This window comes from Bombus vosnesenskii, unplaced genomic scaffold, assembly GCF_011952255.1.
Source record: "Bombus vosnesenskii isolate JDL3184/JDL3185 unplaced genomic scaffold, Bvos_JDL3184-5_v1.1 scf7180000016148, whole genome shotgun sequence".
Classification (NCBI taxonomy): Eukaryota; Metazoa; Arthropoda; class Insecta; order Hymenoptera; family Apidae; genus Bombus; species Bombus vosnesenskii.
Window position 1 is genome coordinate 13,462 of NW_022884287.1, and position 24,505 is coordinate 37,966.

Genomic DNA, 24,505 nt, shown 5'->3' on the forward strand with positions numbered 1-24,505 from the left:
TATCAGTTTACAAAATTCGATATTACGATTATGTACCGTATTTGAAAACCATAAAATGCTTTGTTCAATTTTAAATAAAACTAATATTTACCAAAGCGAATACGAAAAAAATGTTATCATCAAACTCAATTTTCAATTATCAAACTTAATCCAGCACAAATACAAATGTTATTCGTGCTTTTTTACTTTTACTACTTTTCAACTCTCTATAGTTCGAGATTTGAGTTCCGCTAACCTTCTTTCTACTGCGCATGCGCAACAGGAAAACTTGAATTACACGTAATAGTCAAAAATTCGAAAATCTTATCCTTTCGTGGCAGCGAAAGTAACCTAGGACTAGAGGTTCCATAACATTAATAATAATAAGGCAATAATATTAATATTAATAATAATGTAATCGAGTACTACTAACAATATTAATAATAATAATAGTAGGGTAATGGCAAGATACACGCGGGTATAAATTAATCATTCCTTTCGTAATATTTACGACGTCTTCGGGATATTCTTTAGAAATTACTTTATTTCTGGTCAATATTCATTAACGAGCAACTTTTCTCTCTGTTTCTTATCACGATTTTTTTCACTTCATCACAATTGTACCGTTAGAAATTATTCAAAACATTGTTAAAATGTCCATGAAATATATGCAATTGCCGTATTGAATAAGCGAGTAATGAAGTTGCTGTTTCACTGAATAAAAGTGAAATTTCCAATGCGTGTGCTCAAGTATATAAGTTAAAAAAAGATTGGTACATCAATGCCTATTATTCTTAATCAATATTCATCATTTAACAATTAGGACCGAATTTTTACAAACCAACTCTAAACCACGACCCAATTTACAAATAAAAGATCGATGTGTAAATTAACTATCAACTATTAATCTCCAATCCTATGTGAAGATATAATGTTCGGACCAAATTTCTAAACTAACGTGGACAATTCATGCGGACTATTGGTGGTTGCTGCGCTACTTAGATCCAATGTGGCAGCCGGAAGACCAGAACTGACGCTGCCGGTTGCTTCCCGTGGCAAAGGCTGCGATCTATTTAGCTTATTTCCAGGACTCGGTGGCGATCTATCTGCTGGTGTATCCGGTGGCGTAACCACGTTTCTGTGTCAGCTCACGTTCAGATGATTGTGCGTCGCCGCGATCGGAGCTGGCGATGAGAGCAACAAGGGCGGTGGAGACATTGACACGTGTCGATGATGATGATGGTGATGATAGTGTTGGTACTGTGCAGCTCGGCCGTGCGTTGCGTGGCTGGTATTTAGTTGGTTCGTCACGGGCCCGACTTTCGTTGGGCAGCCAGCATGGTGGATGGTTAACGGGCCACGTAGTTGTTGTTGCTGCTGTAGCTGGTGCTGGTTCTGGTGCTGTTGCAGCTGCTGCTGACGCTGCAGCTGTACCGCCGCTTCGCACTGTTCGCGCGCTAACGCCTTCACGGCATTCGTCTTCTCCTACGAAATAAGAATGATAGGTTAGGGTGTAGTCAGGGGCCATAACAAATTAAAAAAGTTATAATATAAGAATTTACATTTTAGTTGAAATGATTCTAGTTACGAATAAGTATTAAAGATGATTCAAATCTTTTTCGTTACCGATAACCATGGTGAAAACTCTTTTGGATTACTTTCAGCCATTGTCAATCTTATTGTCAATACTACATGCTTGAAGTAGAAGGAGGGGTACAGAGAAAAAGACTTTTTCTCAGCAAATATAATTGTAAATTCGACCAATTGCGGGGAGACGTAATCGCGAGGAGAGACGTCAACGGGGGGCGTAAATCCCCGTTACGATTATAACAATCGACACCACGAATTGATCGATCCCCTGATTTCCGTTGAGATAATAGGGGTGATTGAGTTTGTATAACACTGTGATTCACAGAATTATAAATTATATATTTCCAACACTTAGATTACACTGACGCAGAGAAATAAATAGTTAACAACTTGTCGCACGAAGATGCGATAGATATGTACGCTAGAGCAGGGCTCTTATAATGGAAATTAATGTATCAATGGACTTAGCACTATGATATGTTTAGGAGAGAAGATGTATGTTCGACAGACAACACCGAGAACCGACAAAAGATTTGCGTGAAGTATGCGACTCTCGCGCTATGTGTAGACTGCCGCGTTAGGCGTTAGTTGGTAGACTGTCTGTCGCTCTTTTTTTTAATACGGAAGAAAAGTTCGGTGTGGGTATGCCCCTGTGCCTAAAGAACGCGGATTCGTTGGTCCCACTTTCGTTAGGAAAAGTGAGGGTAACGAACCGCGGTGTCGATTGGTCATGACCTGCACTAGTGCTCGAAGGGATGAGTAGGGAGTCTCCTACCATCGTGGTGCGTAGATGACTGTGTGCGTGAGAAAAACCTAGCTTGTTTTATTACAGGGCTATTCGGATTTTCCTAATGGGTGCATACCCGCTTTCTCCGTGTTTTAAGTGCGACTAATAAACCCAAGGACACCTCTAAAACCGACTGTGTTTCGAGAATATTTTTAAGCTTTAGAAATTCTTCAAGACAAACGGATTGAAGACATATGGTGAAACAATGCAGGGAAGTGAAAGTTATGGTGGGTCCTTAGGTTTATTGAGGGTCGAAGTGACGTTACGCAGGCGGTTGTTGTTCGGTCGCGCGGGCTGGCGTGCAGATGTTTTAGGCGGCGTAACAATAATCGTTACTCAATTATTTTGTTCAACAGTTTTACAAATCTCCCAAAAATAAACGAGAATACGAAAATACACTGAATATCGTGTGTATGGTTATTTATAAAATCCCCTTGAAATAGTTGCGATCGCGGATCACATAAACAAACGAACCTGTTATTCTACAGAGTATCTTTTTCGGTGAAATTATGCAAACGTAAATGTAACTTCGGTAGAACTCCTCGAGAACTTGTAAGCTTATATCACTCTGACCCAACCAGTCCACTCTAAAGTGTATAATTTATAAAGGGGGATTATATTAATACGCGGAGGATGTGGTAGGGGGTAAGTTTTGCATATGAATGTTCGTTGATACAACGAATGGTTAAATGGAGGTTTTCATGAATGTGATAAGGACTAGATCGAATGTTTTAACACTTATAACTAGAATGCGTATTTTTATACAAGTTTGTAGTTTTACGAACATAATCAAAGAAATAAAATTTTAATCGAGATTTGTTTTTTTATATACGTATATTTTAGCGCATTTTATGCATTTTGCGCCATTTGCGTACTTTTCAATTTCGCACGAATAAAATAAAGATCAGCAATATAATTATAACGCTTCTTAAAAATGTGAAAAATCCTGGTTTCCTAAAAGCTTGCAATTGATTTCAGAAAAATTTTTATGAACTCTACCAGATAAATTATGGTAACTCTGAAAAACAAAATTTCACGATAAAATGATTTCCGCGTAAAATACACATAAAAGATGATTTAGACGTGTTTGAACGTGTTCGTTTTCTTTTTTAATAGCGATGTGTTCTTACCCTCTGCCACACGAAGACGTTATGGACCATTGCGCATCCACAAAACACGATGCCAAGGCCTATGAAAATCGACGTAACGATTGCCGGTGTGACACCACTTACCTCTCAGAGAAAAGACATCGACTCCCGACTGTCGGACGCCAACGCCGCGACGCATCTTAGTCCCCATCAGAGATAAGGCCCCAACACCGACTTTCGGACTCCTTGGAATCCACACCAAACCCCCCAACATCCCCAAGCCAGGGTGTATATAAGCCGAGACTTCATCCAGCCCGGGGAGTTCTCGTTCTAGTTGCTGTTCTTGTACAACACCCCTCTCTCTGTTCAACGTTATTCTACTGTAAGTGCCAAAGTCATAATAAAGTTCGATAAAAGAGAATTAATAGTTGGGCTACGACTCAGCTTTCTTTTCTCTCGCAACCCCAGTATCCATTTTACGTGACACCGGCGTCGAATGAAACTGGATGAATGTATACAATATCATACCTGAAAGCATTGTTAGAGGATCATTATAACACGTATGCCATAACAAGCGGGACAAAGAATCAGCGCAAATACATATTCTCAATACATATAATTTTCGAAGCGTAAACTATATACATATGCTTTTCATTGAAATTTTCAATACTAGTCGCAAATTATTTTTCAATTAATTTATTATTTAAGTCTTTATATATCAATTCTCGACGAATAAATTACTTAAATTATAGAGAATCTATCTTCAGGCAATAGAGAATTCAATATTTTTGGTCGTTAAGTAATTTACAAATTTCTAAAACGATTACGTTCGAAGTTTTGGACAGTATTTGAAGTTTCTAACATGACATTAAAAAAAATAAATAAATTTTATGATATAATTAAAAAAACGTTGTGGTCTATCATAATTTCTATTCCGTCAAATTTATTAAAACGCAGTTTTCTTCTGAACAGAGTCAAAATGTCCGTCTTGAATCGAGTTCAACAGCTTAACGATCGATCGAGCGAATGATAGCTGTGTAAACTAGCATGATACAACGTAAACTTTAGATTAGATCTCGATCCATCCACCAGCCGTATTCATGCATGACATGAATATGCTGTTTCAGCTCTTTATAAATTAATCTGTTAAAACTTCCCTAAAAGACGATCATTTTTATTTTTCTAAGAAAAATAATGACTATTCGGCGTTAAAATTAACTTTATTTCCATTGGATTTCTAAACTGATTTCATACACTCAGAGATAGTTCACAGTATCCTTTAGATTCATGCCTGAATTCAAGAAAAATTAAACGTATAACTTATGTACTAGTATCTTTCAAAAGGTTAAAGTCGACAGAATTGAAGGAATTGGTTCTTACCAGTTAGGAAGACGGGAATGCTAATGAAAACCCCTCCGACAGCACATATCCGGCTGATGGATGATTTTTGCAGGTACTTGTTACTCCTGAAACAGACAAAATTTGAAGTGAAAGTCAGTTTCACGATTCTATGATAATTGAGCGAAATAGAAATGTTAAGGAAATTCGAGGATTTGGGAATACAAATTATTGACTATATTTCCCACACAACAGTTATACATCTATATTACTCTCTGAAGAACGTCTTGCACGCACGCTGGTCGCCAACCGACTATCCTAGATTCTTCTAACATCCGGCAACAGTCTTTTGTCTCCACTAAGTCCTTGACGCCTTCTAACCCTTACACACACACTCTCATGTACAGTGTAAATGTATCACTTCCCTAACAATAAAGGAACCAGTTTTTTGTTTAACAGCCAAGAATCTTTCAAAATTCTACTGTAATTGATACTTCAAATATATTTAGTCAGACAAAGGATAATCATAATCGCAACGTTAATCTTAACTTTAATTCAAGGATCAAACAGTATCATTATACATATAAAAGTAAACATAAAGTCTATCCACATTATTGTTATTATTATTATTATTATTATTATATATTATTCTATAATTGATTTTTATTTCTTTATTATCAATATTATTCTATTTTCTATAATGATTCAATTATAGATCTTATTTTTTGTCAATCATATTTCACTGAAAAGATCACTTTGAAAATAATCTAATAGTAAAAAATGAAAAATAATCTTTTTCTACCTTGTCTTCATTTTTTACAAACTCTGTCCACCGCCGTAAACCTATTAAATGCATGAAACGACAAAGCAAAGCTGCTTCACATAATTCCCCGCTCACGCAGCGTCAATCAGCTCACGACCGCAAACGATACTGCTAATTTCCAGCGACCACGAACGATTTCACCGTAATTGCCGGTGTGAAATTTACCAATACGTGCTCGAATTGGTCAATAATGGATAGAGCGCTCTTGCACACACTAATCTACCAACAAATAATATTGACTCAATTGAACAACAGCGCCTAGATTAACGGACAAACCGCATGTTCCAAACAGATTTACAATCACGGCAGAAAATACATGCCGGTATAGATGTTTCCTGGTCAAGACTAATTTCCAGGCGTTAAGAACATTGTGACCGGAATCTAGGAAGAACTAGCACTTCCTGGAATAATACTATTGTGTCCTCGATGAATGTCTCTCCGCAATGCCCTCGAGTGAGTTGTTTTTGTCTTTGGTCGTACGATGTCCGGGATGAGAATTCGGGGAACGGTTTTGCGCTGCTTTAATACTCGCACAACCATCCATCCATGGGACTGCATCTTTTTAGGAGGACCAGTGATTAATCTTTTCCCACTCATTTTCATCTCTAATTTCTCATGAGGCTAAGATTCCTGCATCCTTTATCATAATAATTTATTAATACTATTAATAAATTGAGACAATTTTACACGTCGTATTTTGCGTTATAAGATGACTTGTAATTTGTAAAATTTACCTGTAAAATTCCTTTGTTTGTTTTACCGAAGCAATAGTTGGCATTTCTATACGACAATAAGAATTTGTTAATACTAATAATTTGTAAGGTTATCATGTTATCATTCTTCTAATGGATAGTATATTATTGAAACTTTTTTAATATTGAAACGTGATATTTTTTTGGAGAAGAAGTGCATAGTAGTAAAGAGTTGAATTCTACGGACGTAAAAAGTGGACATAACATTTTCTGTACATGGAGTCGCCTGGCCTAAACATTTTATGATTTCCGGGCAAAATACAGACGAATCCAGCGCTGATTTTAAAGTAGCTTCATCCAAATAAGCCACAATAAGAAATTCCCACGAAACAGTTGCGTTCATCCCCTTTCGAGGTCGCCGACCTCTTTGAACGCGTTTCAAGAGCGTCGTACCAATGAAACTTCGAGTTCTAAACTAATTTCTCAGCCTTTTGCGTTAAATTTAACCTTCCGCGTTAGTGTATTTCGGACGAGCTCCTATTTTACGCTTTCGTCGACTTCACCAACGTAACACGCATCATCCGCAAGTAAAACTGTCTCTTAAATTTGATGTGACACCAATACACGACGAGAAGAATCACAATGCCATTTTTATTCCACTTCGTTAATTTTTCGTCGTAAGGTTTAGCTGTAAATAGGATTAAAAAATTTAGATTAACGAGGAATTTAAAATTGATCTGTTAAATCAACAATTTCCATTAGTTGTCAATAGATTTTATAAGCCTCAGATTACTGAGAAATTATACACATTGCAAAATATTTACCATTGGTTACCCACGCTACACGTAAATTTGATCAATCTACCAATGCACTAACACTGCAATAAATTTCTATTGCAACATTCCACGCTCCTTTGCCGCACCTTAAACTCCTCGCTAGATTTATTCCACCTTAAAGTGTCACATAACCCCTACGACACCGATATCAAATCTTAAACTCCACCAAATTCCAGAGAAACTTGATTTCGTCGAAAGTAAGAGATTAAACTTAAAAAGCAATTTATTTCATCTTTAAACTATCCCAAACTTCTTAAATATAATTTATATATATAAAATATTATACACTTATTGTGTGCATTATATATTTCAAGAACTTTGCAATAAAAAATAAAACCTATTACATTTAAGATATGGTTATATTGCACAGGCTCGAATATGATAAAGAGGTTAAATAAATGTCTCGAATCTCCGCAACAAACTCACACAAACCACCTAAAACACGTATACACAATGTGCATTCACTACGAGCTCGACTCCCATTCCCTGCCAAAATCACAGGCATGCAGAGTCAATTTCACTGCTCGAGCTAGTTGAATAGGGAAGAAGGTCGAGAGCTGGAGTTAAGGAGCATAGTTGGTAAAGAATCGCGTGCCGCCGCGCCATTAAGATCAAGCCCACGATCTCAACAATAAATATTAGACGGTTCTCTGACCTGCATTTCGCGTGCGACTCGGGACGATTCAAAAACGCGTAAATTTCCCATGAATCGAATCAAACGTTCGCGATTTATCGCATTTAGCTTATATCGATATTGTCCACGAGTGGAGGCATTCAAACACAGATTGCTTTGTGTCACTCTATCGTAACTGCCCGTAATACATGATAATTTAATTTCGAATTCTTTCGAATATATGCACGTAACGAAAAATTTGTATTGGTTAGGCAATTGCAGACCAACCAGTTGTTAGCCAGTGAAAATAATGTAGATAATAATAGTGAAGAATTAGCTCGAGAAGAGTAAACAAACAAGGCGCCTTAATAAAAGGCACAATGTGGATCCGCAAAGTGATGGGATTTCAGCGCATGCGCATTGTTTCGCATCAACTTACAATTAGACATGCACGAAAGCTTCATTTCTGCCGCATACATACTTGGATTCGCGTGCATGAAATTCACAAAGTAGGTTATTGCTTGAAAAACAGCTTTAATCGAGCGAAGCTTTTAACCAGACTGAAATCAAGTCTTGGTTTCTTTAAAAATTCAGATGGAATAAGAGAAACCTATTTTATCTGTGGATAAAGGTTAGGCTGCATCGGTTGGCTTATATGACTTTCCGGTGACTTTGAAGGGTAATACGGCGCCGGCGGTCGAGAAGGTAACTTCTCTATTGAACGAGATCTCATTGATCTCGTCTAAGTAGGAAGAGTCTGTCGGCCCTTTGATTTTATACGAGTTTTTCCATTCACGATCGTGCGAGCTGGCTACAGTCGACGACACGGACCCCCGACAAAACTGTCTGAGCCTATTCAAGGCGACGTCAAATAGTTTCACTCGGAGAGATGAATGGAGATAAGAATCACCGGAGCGTCTCTGCGCTTCGATGACAATGATATTTGGTAAATCCTCTTCTTGTTTCTCGTTTTGAAAGAAGGTTGAAAAGAAGAGTGCTACTAGATCGTCTAGGGAAATCACACGGTATATATTGCGTAATGCTATTGATTTATCAAAAATAACAAGAGGTTAAGGAGCTTTGGGAAGGTTGATTCAATTTTTTATAACCTGACATCTCTTTGAACAAATGTCTTAAGAAACGCTTGAATAGAATGTTAAAAAAAATAATAATCTTTTAATGAAATAATCATCTAAAATGAAATCTTTTCCTGTATTTTTAGACAATAAGATTTACTATATCCTACGCCATAATAAGAATCAATTTGTTATGAACTGGTATCTCGGAAATTGTAAGAATTCAGAAAATATAAGGAGGCCGGAAGAGGTAAATGAAATCCACAGAAACATTGACCCAACCTCAGCCCAGTTAGCCAACAAACTAAAATATCTCGCTGCCTTTTCTATATTTACGACCAGAACGTGGTCATTAATTGAGTCTAGCGACTGCACCGTAGACGAGTCACTGACCGATGTTGCTTTAATGGATATGCGGAAAATCACGTGTTCCAGGTTCCAGGGATGTAGTTGTTTTCATTCCCGGAGAATACGGTCGACTCGCGTGTGTATACCAATCTATCTGAGGATAGGTGTTCGTTAGAATTACTAACTATATTACTTTCAACCTTGTGATTAAAAGTTTTAAACGTCACTTAATAGCAATTCAGTCGAGTAAGTACAAACTTTCAAATGTCCTAATTTTCAAATCTTTATATTTTTTAATCTCAAAGATATTTTATTATTTGCCGTAGATCAAGCTTCGTGTTACCGGTATTGTAACATTACAATCCTACGAGAAGCAGAAAATAGTGAAAAAATCTGACCTAATAGATAGTAGTCAATATTCCTTTGACGCGTCTTATGCGAACCGCAGTTAGAGGAAATGCAAATAAGCTCTTGCGAAACGGTTTGCCGCACGACAAGCCTACGAACAACGCCCAATGCAAGTTCGGTGGGAGTTACAGGAAGAGGGACGTCTAAAATCAACTAGGAATCCCTATTCAATCGTCCAATTTTCGATTCCGGCATTGAACTTCCCGAAGAAAATTAAATACAATTCCGACTCGAGATTTAATTTCAGTCTCGTAGCTAATGCAATCTAATCGCGTTTGCAAGGCTACGCTTCCGGTCAGAAGCCACGCACTTCGATCGCGTACTTTCCGCATCGGAAGCGTACGCTTCGGTACTAACCGCGTCGATTTTCAAAGGAATCATTGGACACCGGAAGAAGAAGAAGGAGTAAGAATAAAAGCACGTAAACCGGCAGGAAGTCAATCGAGACAAAATCGATATCGTTGAAAGTCGAAAAAAGACCCGAATTTAGGTTACAGTACATATTCGAATTGAATATATTCAAGGTTTAGATTTTCTTCTCCTGAAAATTATAAACATAAATGAGTCGACAAGCGATCTTGAAAAGCGTCTGTTCCATCTAGATTATGTAAATTGCATGAATTACCGTTAGCCATAATTCATAATTTATCGAAAAAGCGCGCTTCTTCTCAACCACGCTTTCCCCTACCAGCATCGACATTATCGGCAGATCGATACGTATCAAAATACCACAAAGATATTAATCTCATCTTTCTTCTAACCGCGAAAAAATGCCGCGCAAATGATAAAACAACAGATCAGCCAGAAACATCGAATTCTCCACGCTTCCGACTGCAAGAAGAAAAGCAAAGTTATTTGTGTATGATGGAAACGTCTCTGGACGATGCTCTTGTCACAGACGAAATTCGAGCAGCTGTATATAACAAACCGAAATTCCGAACGCCTTATCGCGTGTGACCGTCCGGTCAGCATCCGCTCTCAGCCGCCTGAGTGGCATTCGATCACTCCAGCCGTTCTCCGAATTTTACACTAAGTATAAACAAAACCTTCTCCCACTCCAACGAATGGAAGAATATAAATTCTCCCTTCAAAATCATCCAGTCAGTCTAATAAAAAAATTCTTAACTAATCCAAGTATCGAAAGTGTACCATCGCGAACCGAAAAAATTGTATAAATTGAGTAAAAAATAAAAAGAACTTTATCTCCTTGTCGGAAATTAACAAGTTCCTTACTTTTTACCTTAATTTTACACGACACTCTTAAGCGGTCGAGTGCGCGCGAGAATAGCATCGCGGATCGGCATTTCCACGGTGAGGATTGTAAAATGGTTACGCAGATGATGGATCATACGCATGGACCGTAGAGACTATCGTGAATGATGGATCAGACACACATACGCGTTCTTCGCTCTTCCGATATTCTTCGTAACAACTGCTGCGATCTCGTCATTGGAAACGATCTCGGGAAATTCAATCGAATATCGAGGAAATTTATAGAAAGCTACAGCTGTGTTCGAGTATTATTCTAGAGAAAAGTGGTTAACTCTATGAGACTAACGATACAATACGTCTCAAGATAACTTTTAGGAAAATGATTGTACCTTTAAGATTCTTTCGACACTTTTCGGTATATTCTTGTCATTGATTCTGAAAGTATTTGATTAATTTGCTGGTTAATAGGAAGTTGGTTAAAACCGAAGTTAGTTAAAGAAATAAGTAAACACGAAACCCGTGGATACTCTAGACATATGATTCTACCTGCACGCGACAAAACTATTCATGATCTGAACAAGGAAAGAAGTATTGTTAGATTCGCGTCATGCTGCAAATGAAAGATTTACAGCTCGAACCCAATTATCTGTTACATTACATTCTCGGGCACGTGTAGGCTGAACGTCATGATATATGAACACAACTATAGAAAGAACAACATGGATATTTCGCGCGAAGAAAACGAAGCTTCACATATACAGTGTATAACCACTCGACAGTATTTGCTCACGAAAAATACGAGTTGTTAATGTCTAACAAAAATTACGTATACAGTGGCAAAGAAGAAAACTGTTATGCCGTTTACTCTTATTTCTAATTGACAGAAAGTTGTCAACGAACAAAGAGCGCTTTTTCTTATTCTCTGTACCTTCGCGATGCAATCACAGAAATTCTCCAAAATGCTTCGTGTCGACTAAACAAAGAAAAAAAAATTGCAGCTGCTAAGAGCAAACTACCTCCGGAATTTTCTTCGTTTCTAAGTGAACCAGGAAGAAAGAAGGGAAGGGTTAATGACGCCGAAACTGAAGGGTGGCCACGGATCGTTTGAAAGGGGCTACGACAACCGTTACGATTCAGTCGCGCCTGTTCCTCTTCCTAGGTTACCACGCCGAACCATTGCGCGCTTTTACGAGCGTTCCCGCGATAGTTTCCTGGCACTTGCTCGTCCTTTCAACGAAGGGTCGATCGGTTAATTTAAACCCTCGAAGGCTTTGTCCAGTCGGTAACATCGATAAGCTTAAGTCGAAATACGGATTTCTCGTAAATTCAGAATTTTATTGCCACCAGGATGTATATGGAGGCGACAGATGAAGAACACGATGTAAATTAGATTTCTTGCTTTTATAGAAAAGCAATTTTTAAATTGTACACCAGTCGTCGATCGGTTCTGTAGATCGTTTTTAATAACAAAATAAATTTGGTTAGTCCATAAAGGTTTGTTCGTGTGAATCTTCCCATAGATCATCCGTAACGTAAATACCGCTATAACCGGCTGCAGATACATTTTCCTTGAACATGTGGCGGCACTTGACAGTAAACTTCCCAACAGTTTACGTCGCTTGACGCACGACACAAAGACCCTATACCTGCGGACAAGATGATTGCCAGATGTCGAGACATTCGTACCGAATATTTCCAGCTAGCCTAAGGACCGCTATAAATCTTAGGATTTATTTTAGCTAAGGTCCTCCAAAGAGACAAACAGTCTTTGTTTATCAGTCTCGAAGTCGACCACCTACCACGGGGACACACGAGAAATCTGCTAGCTCTCACATACGACGCTGCCCGCTAGCAACACCCTCTCAAGGGCAGCTAGCATCCTTTTCCAACGACCAACACGAATTAGCCAATAAACATTAACGTACATTTCCCTCACTTTCCGAACCAAAGCTTTTCTCAACGAATCCGATGCCTTCGCATCCTTAGACACATCCCAACGAGCCTTCCTCCGCAGCAGCATCGCGACAAAAATGTCAGTCTATTACCGCGAGTTACCGCAGTATATCACGATCGTTATACTTACACGGTTCGAGCCGAATAATTATCTAAGCTCTCGACATCTCGTGTAATCATTGTCCGCACTCGCAGCGTATCTCGAATCGTAGCTATCCAAGCTCTATCTAATAACCGCGCATTCGCGAACCGAATACAATCGCGAATCCTGCATCAAGTGTACTCATTGACATTAGAGGGAATAAACATTTATCGTTCAAGAAATCTGAGTTTTCCTTCCGACCCTATCACGACATACCACCTCAAATTGGTGACCCCGACGTGATTATCCCCGAGTGCTCGTGAAATGTAACACAATGAATCTAAATCAGTTCGAAATGACCAATAACGCCCACTCCGCACGTACGAAGGCCGGCAGGGACAACGCAGACTCGATTAGCGCCTTTCTCCACGTGCCACCGTTCTGGTCTGACGACGTCGACTTGTGGTTCAAGATGCTGGAAGTGCAGTTCGAAACTGCCCGGATCACTAGTGACCAAGAAAAATACCAGGTCGTCATCGCGAATCTCGACAAGTCGCACGCGAGATTAATTCGAGACGTATTCGACGCCGCACCGGCGACAGAGCGTTACGTCAAAAAGGAGCTCATCAAGCGATTGGGAGAGTCGGAGGCCAAGAGACTCCGACAGGTAATCGAGAACGAGCAAATGGGGGACAGGAAGCCCTCTCAGTTTTACCGTGATCTCAAAAGCCTAGCCACCAATTCGTTAGCAGACGATGTCATTTTCACCGTCTGGGAAGGTCGACTTCCACAGCGCATACGGAGCATCCTAGCCTCTGTACAGAACAACGATCTGGACTCCCGCATACAAATTGCCGATAACATTTACGAAGCCACCCTGGAATCAGGGCAGATCGCCGCGACCAGCGCAGGCCGACTACCTGCGATAACCCTCCCACCTGGCCAGAATAGCGGAATAGGCGACGCCATGGCAGCCTTCGCCAACTAGGTCACCGAGCGGGTAGCGCGAATGGACGCCCATATGAGCGAGATGCGAGCGCTAGTAGCCGAGCAAAGAAGCAATGAACACCGTAGGGCACGAGTACAATCACGCTCGCGTACACGATCCCGCCGCCGTTCGCGCCCTCGCGATACGCTGCGGCAAGACGGGCTGTGTTACTATCACACACAGTTCCGAGAAAGCGCGAGAAAGTGCACACCCCCTTGCTCCTGGAACTCGGAAAACCGGACCAGCCGTCCGTAAAAGCGGCAAACGACGACGGTTTGGCATCTCGCCGCATATTCGTAACGGACAAGAACTCGCGGATCTCCTACCTCACCGACACCGGCGCAGATGTTTGCGTATACCCGCGCAACAAGCTACACGGACACGTGAACAGAAGCGAGTACGAGCTGTTCGCGGCCAACCTGTCCCTACCTAAACCTGTCCCTACGCAGAGCATTTAAGTGGGATTTTACCGTAGCCGACGTCAAAACACCCATCATTGGCATGGATTTTCTAAGCCACTACGGGTTGCTCGTGGCCCCGCGAAACAAAAGGCTTATCGATACGATAACACAGACGTCATCAAGGGGATACACCGCCACAACAGACGAAGCGTCCGACAAGACCGTCATCGGCGAATCACCATACCACCAACTCCTGGCAGAATTCCCGGACTTCACCCGCCCACGGATCTTCGGAAAAGAGAGAATTCGACACGGTATGCTACACCACATCGAAACTACACCTGGTCCACCAGTCTACAGCAAACCGCGTCGGCTTGCACCTGATCGACTTAAAGAGATAAAAGCGGAATTTGAACACATGATCGAGCAAGGCGTGATGCGACCATCGAAAAGCCCGTGGGCATCACCCCTGCACGTAGTGCCGAAAAAGGACGGAAACCTGCGTCCATGTGGCGACTACCGTGCGTTGAACGCCCGCACCGCACCCGACAGATACTCACCGCCACATATCGAAGACTTCGCGCAACATCTGCATAGTAAGCGAATCTTTTCAAAAATCGATCTAGTCCGCGCTTACCACCAAATCCCGATTGCGTCCGAGAACATTGAAAAAACCGCGATAACAACGCCTACCGGACTTCTCGAAACAACAAATATGATGTTTGGACTTCGGAACGCCACGCAAACATGTCAGCGGTTCGTCGACGAAATCATACGCGGGCTCGATATCGTCTACGCGTACATCGATGATTTTCTCATAACCTCGAACGACGAAAACCAACATCGCGAACATTTGAAAATCTTGCTCAACCGTCTCAATAATTACGGCGTTGTGATAAACCCCACGAAATGCGAATTCGGCGTGCACGAAATCACATTCCTCGGATACTCGGTAAACCCCGACGGAAGTAAGCCGCCGCCCGAAAATGTCGAAGCGATTGTAAAATTGTCGAAGCCCGCGAACGCCAAGCAACTACGTAGGTACCTCGGTATGATAAACTTCTACCGACGTTTCATACCGGGGACCGCAAAAACACTTGAGCCGCTCAACGACCTGTTAAAAGGCGCGAAAAAGGGCAACGCGCTCATCGAGTGGTCGGAGCAGTAGGAAAACAGCTTTCGCGAATCGCAACGTGCACTCGTGGACGCCACGATGCTGGCGCATCCGATACCAGGTGCACCTATCAGCCTCACGGTAGATGCGTCCGACTACGCAATGGGGGCAGTATTACAACAACGCGCGAATAACCAATTACAACCGCTAGGATTCGCAACGAAATCTTTGACCCCCGCTCAGCAAAAATATAGCGCGTACGATCGCGAACTACTCGCGATATACACCGCAGTCAAACATTTTCGACACGCCTTAGAAGGCAGAAACTTCACAATATAGCGACAACCGTTGCCTCGGCCCTCCTCTCTACATAGATAGCTCGTTTCGGCGTACCTTCAAAAATAACGACTGATCAAGGACGCCAGTCCGAATCAAACCTATTCAATGAACTATGCCGGTTGCCCGGCATTAAGCATTTACGCACAACAGCCTATCACCCCGCATCCAACGGAATGGTAGAGCGCCTACATCGACAATTAAAAGCAGCAATAAAATGTCACAATACGAGCATCTGGGTAGAAGTCCTACCAATTGTTTTGTTAGGCATAAAAACCGCTATCAAGGAGGACCTGAACGCAACGGTAGTCGAAATGGTTTACGGTACTGGCATACGATTGCCGACAGAATTCTTCGTACCAACGAAGCAACAGGCCAACCCGGAATTCGCGAACCGTTTAAAGGAGCGAATAGAGAAAATCAGTCCTCACCCGATTACGCGACACGGCGAGAAGAAAACCTTCGTGTTCCGCGAGCTCGAAACATCACCATACGTATTTATACGCCATGACGCTCCAAGCTCTATCTTATAACCGCGCATTCGCGAACCGAATACAGTCGCGAATCCTGTATCAAGTGTACTCATTGACATTAGAGCGAATAAACATTTATCGTTCAAGAAATCTGAGTTTTCCTTCCGACCCTATCACGACATACTACCTCAAACAAATAAATCAAAATCGTATGTTATAAATAAAATCTGACTTCACGAGGTGTTGATCCCTCATAAAAGAAGTCTTTTATATCTCGCAGATGATTCATAACATGACGTCTACTTTAACTTGTTCCTTATACCTCCTTGTCGAAAAAGTTAATAGTTTACAAATTCGAACATTACATATGTGACGGAAGAAAAGAGAGAGAGAGAGTGTTTCGTCCTGGGACTACCGGTGGACTTGTCAGTAAGGCTATGCTCGGTAGTCCCTGCCTTAGACGTAGAGTGAGTCTCGCTAGGTGCGGTATTTATATCAATCGCTCGTATATTCGACCCCTAGAGAGTTAGACAGACAGACTCGTTGTCGTCGTAGCCCTCTAGTGTTGGCGGTTGGTACCCGCGGCTCGACTTGTCGGCGTCCTATTGATACCGATCCGCCACACATATCTACATAACATCGGCCATTATATTTGCCAAACCAAATTTGTTTTCTTGTAACGTTCTGTGATTAATTAATGCTACAACAAACTTAATATAGATTGTCACGTGCAAAATTTGCACGATAAATCAGATGACTACGATACAATCTTCAAATACGATCGTATCTTTCGTATACAAATTGATAGTTTCCACCTAACTGACAGATTTTTATACCCTTGAAAAAATAACGTCTTGACGAACAATTCACGCCAATCAACGCCAAGAATGAATCACGCAAATTCTACTGGAAGTCCTCTATTCACTTTTTCGATTTATCATCAGCTGGAAACATCAAAATTATCGGCTGGTGATTGGGAATTAATCGAAAAATAAATTACAAGCATTGAGACACGCGAGTGCCCGTTTCTTTCTCTGTTTTTCTGTCTGCTTGTTGGAATATTAAGGCGCAGTCACGGCCCGCCAAATTTATTCCCGTTCCGTAGTGCCCTGTGTCGGTGAAAAAAGTTTGAAATGCCGGATTCGAAGGCGTGGAATGCCAACAGCCACGACAGAGAGCCCTAATCTCTCTTTCTGGTGGAAAGACGAACGGGTGCACGCGTATGCTCGGACGCTCTGACGCACGAAGAACCGCCCGTGAACAGAAACCAGACACGCGTGTAACGTAAAACCGGGCCGTCGATGAAAAACGAACAAGACTTTCGCGACCGATGGGCGTTTTCAATGACAGATCGAATCGTTCAGTTTCACGGTTCGTTCGGGGTCACAGTAGCGTTCATCTTGGCACAAAAACGCGCTAGAGACGATTTCTCATACATTGGTTAAAGTTGATGTGTGTTTCGGCGAATTGTCGTTTGGAGGAGCGATACACCTAAAGAAACGCACATATTCATAAGAATCTACGTTTCGTATTCTTCGTATCGATATCTTTATTTTTATTGGTCGTATCATATTCGATGTAATAGTTGGTTTTTTAGCTAGTGAATTAACAAGATTTAATAAGAAATTTAGTACAAATGCTCCATGCGTCGTGTTTGACACGTCGTTGTTAAACTCTCATTTATAGGAAATTCAAAGCTGTATTTTCTCACCCAGCTTAAACCTTACGAACTCTTTTCACACGTTTCACCCGTCATTGAACGAAACGATGAAAACGTTCATCCATCCACGTCTCTCCAGTAATAATCCAATTAACCTGTTTCCCCAATACGTCGAAATCCGCGATCGAAACGTGAGATCGCGAAGAAAAATGCGCGCCTACTTTAGGATCGCGCCCTCTAACAACGAAAGAAGAAAACTTCGTGAGCCAGCAACTACTTTGTCCAAAAGTGGCTTTATTCGAAAAGTCTGCTGTTCAGCGTGTTCGCGCCAGCAGCACCAGAGATCCCTTATTACGGACCATTTAAGTAATGAGCCGGCACTTAGCAGCGCCGCTTGTCTTTCATTCTTCGCGTGTCTCTGTGATCGTCGTCGCCGTCGTTGGTGTCGTCGTTGGACCTGTGTCATACTTCGGCTTTTTTTCCTTTCATCCTCGCGTCTCAGACTCGGTAGCGTGGTACGGAAGGAGGGACGGGCACCGAGCTTCGAGTGACAATGAGCAAGCGAAGAGGAACGGCCGTCTACTACTGGGACCCACCATTAAAGTTCGTGCTTCTTTCGGAGCACGTCTGCACACCCCAGGGCTCCTTCTCCTTCGCTAACAATGCCACTTTGCAGACTTTGCAGTTATCTTCAGCCGGACGACCTTCGGCTAAGGCTTCCTAGCTGGCGTGCACCAGAGACACTGACCGAGAACCCTCTTGCTTTTGGTCTTTCGTTGCCAGTTGACTCATTCATAGGGAACACCATTGTCGGAGAATTAGTTTCAGAACGAAGGAGAATTGTTGGTGATCTTTAGTTAATTTAGAGCGGAAGGTTTCGTAATTTGTAATTTGTAGTTTACAACAGAAATTCCTATTGTTTATTAGGGAACTTATGCCGCAGTTCCTACATTTGGAGAGGCTCCATGGCAGAACCTGCAGAAAACATGAGTCAGCTCCATTGAAAATACATTTACAGCACATTTCATTTCGTAATGCAACAATGTTATCCAGCATCTCAAGGTCAAGTTCGATTTCGTGTCACCACTGCAGCCAACTATGAGCCATTTCCTACTGTGTAAGGCCCCATGCGGTACTTTTATGGTAGAAAAATATCGTAGGAGTCAGCCTCCATTATTAATAATACGGATACAGCTGTGCATCTTTTACTTTGTAATTTTAACACGAAAATATCCAGTGATCTTCGGAGTATTTGAAAACATTTTGGAAACAATTAATTTGTTAACTGCGGGGTTTATTTCCTTACATTTGGGGGAGGTCTATGGTAGAAATTTTTATGGTAGAAAAATATCGTAGGAGTCAGCCTCCATTATTAATAATACGGATACAGCTGTGCATATTTTACTTTGTAATTTTAGCACGAAAATATCCAACGATCTTCGGAGTATTTGAAAACATTTTGGAAACAATTAATTTTTAACTTTTTAAAGTTTAATTTCAAAAATGCCTCTATGGGGTGAGCAGGTAAAATCAAGCAATAACGAATAAGCACGTCGAACGTAGTTAAGTGGTTAAGAGCACAAGAAGACAGTTCTTCGCATACCCGTCGACACTCGGACTATTCCTTCTAGCTAAACAGCTCTCTAGGAGAAAATCGGGCATTCCAATTCAGCAGAATCTTGAATTGTCTGGAAGCCCCGGAGGCAAAGCAGGGGAAACAACCGTTGAGCGAAAGGACGAGGAAAAGAGAGAAAGAAGGGAAACGAGAAGCGTCCGGTGACGTTGCAATTTTAATCGTCCTCCGGTTATCTCTTCTGGGCACACTGCGATACTGTGACACAACCGGTAATATTAACTTAGCAGACAGCTGTAAAAGTTAGTCGTGGTGATAATGTAGCATAAAGAATGGCTGTGTCCTGTGTCATCGAACGATCGATAAGCCGCTAGTTATCAATGTCCAAGCTAGATCTATTGTTCAGAAAAGAAAACAAAGGATGGTCGACCACAGAAAACGGTACACTTTCTTCCCTAAAGGCTATTCTGCCAGATGTGGTTAATCGAAGCAGTAGCTCAGATGTAAACTGTCCTCTTCTCTTTGCTCTTAGTTAACCAATAGTTGGGCGAATCACCAGAAATTTACAACAGGGGCCCCAATCGGTGACCTGGAAATTCTGGGGCCTGAATACCTGTCTAACGAACACCTGTCTACTTCGATCAGTGTTTGCGTTACCGTTGCTTACCACCAGCCAAAATAAATAATTACAAAGCATGATTTAACACTAACTCTACCAGGCCTGGGCAAAAGGCCGTGTTTCAACATTTAATTTAGAATTGTACAGTCATTGTTGTTTCTTCTCTTCTTCTAACTTTATATAGATTCTTACGTCAACAAAAATTGAGAAATTGATTAGTCGGATAATATAAGAATTTACATAAAGTTGGAGCTAGCGTTAAGATAATAAATTCGCACTCTTATAGACCGATTTATAGAATACTGCTCCCACTATAGTAAAATGAAATATACTATAAATAGACGAAGAATTTCATATGTTGCTTAAAAACGTTTCTCGCAAAGAACCAATCTTTACTCTAAATATATATATATCCAAACTCCGGAATATACTCTGCCCGTTCCCAAATCTCATTCTATGCTAATTTGATTATCTGAAATCGCAGTGCACGAGTTTCAAGATCGACAGCTAATTTCGTCCGTGTCCAATCTTCATTATTCTCTTCTTCTCTGTTATTTGTTCTGGAAACAAAAGTTACGATACGTCTCTGTAGTTGCATACATTACAATGTTAACGGCTCGTTCTCCAACATTTCGAACAGCTTGAACAAATCTCGTTCCAATGGCCTGCCAATCAAGCCTAGTTGTGGAATAACGCAACACGCACAATATCAGCCGCATCTTCGTAGTTTGGTACATTAAAATAGTCAGTGGAATATAGTGGCATAGATTTGACTGCGAAATCCTGGGACACTCTATATAAGGACCCTATCAAGGGAAGAACAAGATTCGAGTAAAACCTGATCGAACAGTAATATTCGTTGGAAAAACTTGTTAGATGGTAATATTTGCAGGAAAACATCGTCGCACAATTACGGTCACAAGGGAGACATGGTCACACGGTAACATTCGCAAGAAACTTTAATATACCAATCACGCACAACGTCTGGATGCTTTAAGAAACAATGATCTTTCTATCTGCCGAAGAGCACACGACATTTTCCCACGCGAATCAAACTCGCCACGCGATAAAAGACCCGCCACTGGCCAAAAAACTGAGCGAAAGAAAAAGGACGGAATTAAAGAACCGAAGAAAAAACTCAAAACGGCGTGTCCGTTGAGGGTAATCACAGTGTTACGACCGTTCGCGGAGAGACGCGGTCGCGAGGAAAACGCGTCAGCGAGAGGCGTAAATCCTCGCTACGATTCGGTGAATCGACGCCGCGAAGTAGTCGTTCCCCTGTTTCGGTTAAGATAACAGAGGTGGTTAAATGAATATGACACAGCAGAGTAAGTTATATTTCACCGTTTATTCCAACAGCTTATAACGAAGACAGTTACGCTGGTGCGTATGTACGAGATGAGTGAGTGACTGATCTACGGGTGTGTATACCCGGTTGAAGGATGTTGACCGTTCGAAGGATGTAAAATCAGTACTGTCTTGGGAGACGATGCTGTCTCCATCCATCGGATTTGTTGGTGACGATTTTAGTTAGGAGAGTGAGGGAATAGGCTTCGTTGTTAATTGGTCACACGAAGGGTCTTAACCGCCCTCGGGAGAAAGTGGTTAGTGGGAGGAAAGTTGCAGCGTACGTGAGAAAAACTAACTTTCCCTTGTCACGCCGTGGTAGACAATAGTCTTTGGAAATTCTTCGGAAACAGACGTTTGTTTGGTTTGAAGGACCTTTACTAGGAAATCTATGAGATTTATGGAAGGTACTTGGGACTGTTGAGGGTACGCAGTGAGTATCCGAAGACATCTGGTTGCCATCTTGCCCGCGGTGTGTGGCCTCGGCTAGGTAGAGTGTTACGCGACGTAACACACAGTGATTTGGCCGACGATTTCGGCCAATCTGCATAACTTAACGCGCGTTTCCATTCGCTAGTAATTAGAGTCGGCGATGCTTACTTTGTCTCGGTCGGCAGCGAAAAAGATAAAAAAGAAATCCGATTGACCAACGATAAGGGAACTTCCGAGCAGAAACCACAGATCCCATCTCGAGGAGTATGTATCGTCTTTAACGAGCCTTATTTTCGCTTTCGAGTTGAGTGTCACGGGAGGCGGGCATATCTATATTCCCTTTGTAACTTGATCTGCACTGCACTGTGTGTATTCGATAATATTTTTCGCGAACGTGCGTGCTGAATTTGCTGGGAGAATTATTAGGTAAAACGGAGAATATTGCAATTTCTACACAAAGGGCGTGTCACGATCTTTCAGGTTGGTCACAAATTAATATAGCGTAGTCTATATAAAAAAAATCTTACTAATAAAATTATTATACGATTTCCTGCGTGCACGACGCTCGAGGAATAAACGAAAGTGTAATTTTCATTTTCAAGGTTCGCGTCACGAAACATACGCATTTACGGATACATCTCACCACACAGTATCGTATTGTGATTGCAGACACGTGTTTGATCAGCAAAAACGGGACACGCGGTCGGTGAACGCTTGCACGTCAAGTACAGGATGTGAATTTTTGCGTTTCGTCCTCCAGGCCGCGTGAGAAGAAACACTAGACAGGCCCCTGATATATCGCACGGGATACGGGACACTGCGTTTGTTCCAGACGCACACAGATAGGCCACGCATGGACGAATGAGAACTTATATTCCGGCACAAGGATAATGATTGAGGATAGCGTCGCCAGATTATAGAAATTAATGGTAATCATCGTTCGACCGCGAATCCCGCGAATTCCCAGCTACCAGGAAAATGCTTGTTTTTCTTTTCTTTATCAATACCTAAGTAAGTTTGAAAAGTTACATGTACAACAGCAACAATGTAAATATGGATGCTGTTGACATTTAGGAGGGAAAATGTCGATGACTATGAGAGTCCTCTTTCCATCATATGTATAGTTCGGATTAAAGGATATTTGTATCTCAACGTTTATTTGCAATTTTAGAAGTTTCTCTTTGTGTATTTTGTTTGACTTCCGAATTTTCAAAGATAACAGTATCTTAAGGATACAAACTTTAAACGTATATATTTTTCACACCTTGTTCGACCTTCGGGTTGAGTAAAGTACGGATTATGTACAAAGGTATTTAAAGCGTTATAAATCACAGATGTACCCAGCGTGGCATAAAACGAAAACTCTACTCACCAATGTCCTTGATACGAAGTCTTGACGAGTTTCACAGTGAAGAGGAACTGTATAGCGCACATGAGGAGACAGCAGAGGTTTAGGGAGAGGGCGAGTGCGCACAGCGCTAACGTCCCCTCGTAGACAATCGTATACTCTTCCGGGCTGATCAGGCTACTCGGCGTCACCGTTAACGGTGAGATCTTCAGCAAGAAGATCAACGAGAGTAGCGCCAGTAACAACGACACTAGACACAATAAACCCAAGCTGGTCAACGTCTCTTTCGCGCTAACCTCGTGGTCCTTGTGATTCCTTGACAGGGACGACGACCAGGAAGCGTTCAAGGGGTACGCCGTGGAACCGGGACCGGTTAACTGTCCCCCGGTAGTCGTACCCTGAAGAGCAGGTGCAGGCGAAGGTGTCGCCTGACGGGGTAATCTGGACAGTCTCGAGATATCAAAGCCTCCATTCGCTTTAGGTCTGCTGTCCTGGTGCAGCGGCGCCGGGGATATCACCCCCAATGTAGTCGACAGATTATTATTATTGTTATTGTTATTCCCACCGGCAACAGGACTGACGCTGTTCACAGAATGCTTCGACGTGGACAACGTGGACAGATTAAGAGCGTGCGAGTGATTCAATCGTTGAGAAAGATTGTTCACGCTCAACTGAGAATGATTCAAAGGGTGTCTGTGAGTGGAAGATGGCGTGGTGGCAGCCTGATGCACGTTGGCTCTTTGATGGACCACCGAGTAGTAAACGTCGACTCCGCGTCCTTGGCTTCCCCCTGTCGCTCCACGAACGTTGCTGTTTTGCTTGTAATGATGGTGTTGCTGTTGATCCTGTTGGTGACCAGAATGATGGTGGTGGTGGTGGCCGCCGTGCAACGAGCCCGAGCTCGCCTGGTAGTCATTGTGCTGGTGCCTGGAGCCCGCTGACAACGGTTGCCCTGTCAGGATATGCTTCAGCATTACTCGACGCTGGAATGCCTGAGGAAGACTGCGCTTCTTCCTGCTCCTCTACATGGCGCTACGCGGGACTCGCTTCTGAGCACGTCTTTCTCGTTGGAGGTTTCTTCTTTCTTTTCTTTCCCAGTAGAATTTTTACACAATTCTTTCTCCCTTTTATCATTAAATTACCTTTAATTCTTAACGATCTTTAATCTTTGTCTCTTCTTCCCTATATATATATTTTTGTTTACTATTCTCCGTAGCGAATTTTGTCTTTCTGACGCAGGATTAGGTTCCTGGACTTAGGGAGTTGCTACACGCCAGCTCCACCATGGCGACGGCATTCACTAGGCAGCCTATATAGCCACCTTTCAGCTCACGCTTCGGGATACTTTTTTCGCTGAGATTCTCCGCGATGAGGCATGAAAGCAGAGAC

The 24,505-nt window shown here is 41.8% G+C and overlaps 1 long non-coding RNA gene and 1 pseudogene across 1 annotated transcript; both read right to left on the reverse strand.

The window, feature by feature from the left end:
• Positions 1-116: 116 nt before the first annotated feature.
• LOC117241566 lies at positions 117-24,259 on the reverse strand (annotated as a pseudogene).
• LOC117241567 lies at positions 6,952-7,800 on the reverse strand. Its single transcript, XR_004495061.1, has 2 exons — positions 7,122-7,800; positions 6,952-6,985 (listed from the first exon to the last, which is right to left on the reverse strand). It is a non-coding gene; the product is annotated as an uncharacterized LOC117241567 (long non-coding RNA).
• Positions 24,260-24,505: the final 246 nt, after the last annotated feature.